A 4,323-nucleotide genomic window follows, 5' to 3' on the forward strand; every position below is an offset into this window, starting at 1 on the left:
AACAAAACTTAGCCCCAAAACAATCAAATCTCTCTCTCTCTATATACGTTTCTCTCTCTGTTCTCTCTGTTTTTCTTGTTCTGTTTTCATCTCAATTTGAAGAATGGATCAACACAATTCACTGTTTGGAACTCTTGTCAAAGACATCACCAGCTTGGTTATGTAGAGAGTGGTGTTGTGTTTAATTTTAATGTATGGTATATGTTTATATATATAGTAGTTGGGTTGTGTTTGGATTCTGATATTAACAGATTTTGGCGCCAAAATTTGGTAATGATGTTATTACCGAAGTAATACCAGTCCGTACTACAAAACCGTTATGTTAGTTATATTATAATATTTTTATTTATGGAAATTATTTTCTAATTAAGGAAATGATTTTCTATTTAAGGAAATAAATAAATAATTGATATTCTGATAAATGAATATTTTATATTCATTGAATCTGAACAAAATCAATTATGTAATATTCTATATATGGTCAGATTTCTATTTTCATTACCTGATTTGATTTCCTGAATTAATTGTCAAAATATTCTGACAATTAATGTGGCACAGATACTGATGGAGTATCTCACCTATAAATATAGGGTCTCGGTCCCCGAGCTCCTCACTCATTCTGAATCCATTCAGCAAATTCCATCTAAAGAGAGTTGAGAGAGCGAGGAAGCCCGAACTCCAATACCGAAGCTATCGCAGGGATTGAAGCTCAAAGATCAATGGCTGGAGGTACATCGATCCTTTCATTGCATATATTATAGATATGATTACAGTTTATTTTCCGCATTTCATATCATTGTATATGCTATATTACATACACTATATATATAGTCTAACAAGTTATTTGTTCAAAAGAGATATAAACTATACAGTTAATTGAGATTGAGATAGTGAGTGGTGTTTTAAATACGGGTGGGCATCTGATTTAATTTAACATTTTCTTCTTCGATTCAATTCAATTAGTAATTGAATTTAGAAAATCATCTTCCGATCCAATTCAATTAGACCTCAAAATCTAATCCAATCAAATCTAATTATTAATTGGATTAGATCGGTTTTTAATTAGATATTCAATTACACACATAATTTTTAATATTAATATAAAAATATGAAGAAAAAAAATGCTTAAAAATTAAATATCATCCTTTATTTAAGTTTAATATTCTATAAAAGCACTATCATTACAATGTAATGCAACTAAAAATTTCAAATAGTTAAAACAACAATATTTTTATGTAAATAAAATAGAATAAAATATCTTGAAAAGTAATAAATAAAACAACTAACGGTTACAAATTCAACACAAAAAAAAAATCAAATAAAAATATAATTAATATATTATATTTTTTATTATATGAATAATTATTAATAATTTTTTAACATATATAAATGTAATTGAATTAGATCGATTTTTAATTAGATTTTGAGATTGACATTCAATAATTGATCCAATCCAATTAGAATGCAACTTTCAACATCCAATCAAATTCAATCCAATTATAATTGGATATCCAATTTTTTATAATTGAATTAGATTGGATCGGTTTGGTTCAAATGGATTGGATTGGATGTTGCCCACCCATAATTTTAAATACGCGTCGGCAATTATTTCATTATAAATATAAACTAAAAAAATTACAGCCGATCAAACTAAAAAAATAAACCCAGAAACCAACCCCAAATTCCATTCCCTTCATCTTCAACCCCAAAACAAGCACAAACCTATTGTTCTATTTACAATTTTAAAGCTTCTAATTTCTAATTACACTCCTTCCGCACCAAACAATGAGCAAACAAAGAGGGGGAAAATCAAGTTGTTTTGATTGTTTGTTTCTTATTTCAACGACAGCAAAGGTGGTCGTCTTCCTCAAACTCGGAGACACCTAACATGGCCAAAGCTAAATGACTCCTCATCTCACTATTTATTTGTTGTGATTACAATCAATAACGCATCCATTACCCAGAATTCCAGACTTCTTCCTCCTAGATATAAAGGGTTGTTCCTCACCTTTCAAAATTGCAAAAGTCTCACGGATGGCTGGCCTGCGCGATTCTTCACTAGTTACACAAGCAGCGGCAGCCTCAATCATTCGAACTCTAAATGCAAAAAAAGTCATTAATATGGCTAAAGCAGCAATACAATGGACTTGTTTACCAAATCAAACAAAGCCCTTACATGAGCTCCCTCGCTAGCTAGCACTGGACGTTCCCGAAAATTTTAAACATGCCAAAAATAAGAAACAAAACAAACAAAATAGCATTAATAGTACAAAAATTATCCACCCATCCGACCGCATTACATGTATTCGCAAAACCTATTTCAGTACGGATGAATATTTAAGATATCTAAACTCATCCAACATGCATATTCCACCCATCCGACCGCAGTATAATTAATCGCAGAACTTACTTCACTACAAATAAATATCTAAGATATTCAAACTCCACTAAATAAAGAATTTTAAAATTTTAGTGATTATACCTTTCTCCAATAAAAATAGCTACTTGTACACTCTTCAATCAACACAAAGAACCCGATACCTATAAAATATTTAAAATATTAAATTAAAAACTTCCAGTTACAAACTTATCAAATTAGAGTAAAAGTAGATAAAATTTTAACCTTTATAACTATTATCAACGTAAATTAAAAATATGTGTAAATTAAAAATACACAAATATATAACATGTATATTTATATATATTACCGATAATATACAAACATCACTAAATATTAACAACATAATTTTAGTAACTTACCAAGTCTAATAAAGTTACCAATCAACGTACTTAAAGAAGATCAAACAGTATCACTACAAATAAATACTTACACAAAATTCACAATTAACAGTTAATTAAATAATTAGAACAAACTAATTAAAATTAAACTTATTCTATAAACATTAATTACACCTGTAGCTAACTTTCTTTTTTTAGCTAAATTATAGTAAACTTTTTTTTTTCTATAACTATAATAAAGGGAAAATTACATAAACTGTTATTTTTGGTAAAATATTTACACTATTACGTTTAAAGTTTTTTTTTTTTTACATTTTTACGGTATTCAATAAAAACACATGAAAACCACATAAAAGTAACAAGAAAACATAAAAAAAAAAAAAACAACATAAAAAATAATATACAAATAACAAAATAACAAAAATACAACATCAAAATGCATCAAAAAGACTTCATTTTATGTAAATAATATCTTAAAACAATAAAAATGTTTAAAATTCTGTACAACTGTAATTTTGTAATTTTTTTATTATTTTTGTGTTGTTTTCAAGTTATCCCTATAACAAACTTATACCAAAACATTTATTTACCTAAATTTATACAATCATTTTGACTAATAATAATTTTTAATTTTACCTAAACTAAATTAAAACAAATAAATAATTTTTATAATAACAAATTAAATAAATAAATTTTTTACCTAAACTAAATCTTTTTTATTCTAAAAGTTTTTTCCAAATATTTTTTACACGTTAAATTTTTTACAATAAATTAACTTTATAACACATTAAATTTATTCAATAACAACTAACTTTAAATTAAACAAATTAATTTTTTATTCCTAACCATATACGTAAATAAATATATATGTATATAAATAAATATATATTTACATTTTTTTCTTAGGATATAGATATTTAGAAAAAATATATATGTAAAAAAATAAATATATAAATAAAAAATAAATAAATGTATATATACCTTGAGAGAAAGAGAGGGGGACCGAGGTGGTAGGTGGTGGTCTGGCATCGAGGTGGTGGGTGGGTGCGGCGGTGGTGGTTACGTAAGGAGGAAGACGAGAGACAAGAGAGGGAGGAAGCGGTTGTGGGTGGGTTTCGTGGGTAGTTGGAGGCAACAGAGACAGATCGGCGGTGGTGGTGGTTGCGTGGGGTTTCGGGGTTAGGTGCGGTTGGGATGAAGAAATGAGAAAATGGTTTTAAACTGTCGAGTACAAGAGTATTAGATATTCGATAGTTTTACTTAAAATCGTCGCCTATTTTTATAACGAGTGAATACTTAATATTTTCCAACAGTTTAAAACAGTCATTCATATTTATTAGCGACGGTTCTCGAAAAAAATCGTTTCAAAAACCGACGGAGAATACCCTTTTTGTATTAGTGTAATTACCTAAATGATATTTTATACATACATAAAGCTGATTTGATAAGATTTTATCAATCTATAAAGAGTGTTTGCAGAGAGTAAATAGAAAAAAAAAAACTTTATTTACAAACAATTGAGTTTGTAACAAATCAATTCTACCTTGATGATCTTTTTAGTTTAATTATTAAGACTTAAACTGC

At 27.6% G+C, this 4,323-nt stretch overlaps 1 long non-coding RNA gene across 1 annotated transcript; it reads right to left on the bottom strand.

The window, feature by feature from the left end:
- Nucleotides 1-1,338: 1,338 nt before the first annotated feature.
- LOC115718145 (uncharacterized) lies at nt 1,339-2,827 on the bottom strand. Its single transcript, XR_009688053.1, has 3 exons — nt 2,761-2,827; nt 2,177-2,541; nt 1,339-2,097 (listed from the first exon to the last, which is right to left on the bottom strand). It is a non-coding gene; the product is annotated as an uncharacterized LOC115718145 (long non-coding RNA).
- Nucleotides 2,828-4,323: the final 1,496 nt, after the last annotated feature.

This window comes from Cannabis sativa, chromosome 5, assembly GCF_029168945.1.
Source record: "Cannabis sativa cultivar Pink pepper isolate KNU-18-1 chromosome 5, ASM2916894v1, whole genome shotgun sequence".
NCBI lineage: Eukaryota > Viridiplantae > Streptophyta > Magnoliopsida > Rosales > Cannabaceae > Cannabis > Cannabis sativa.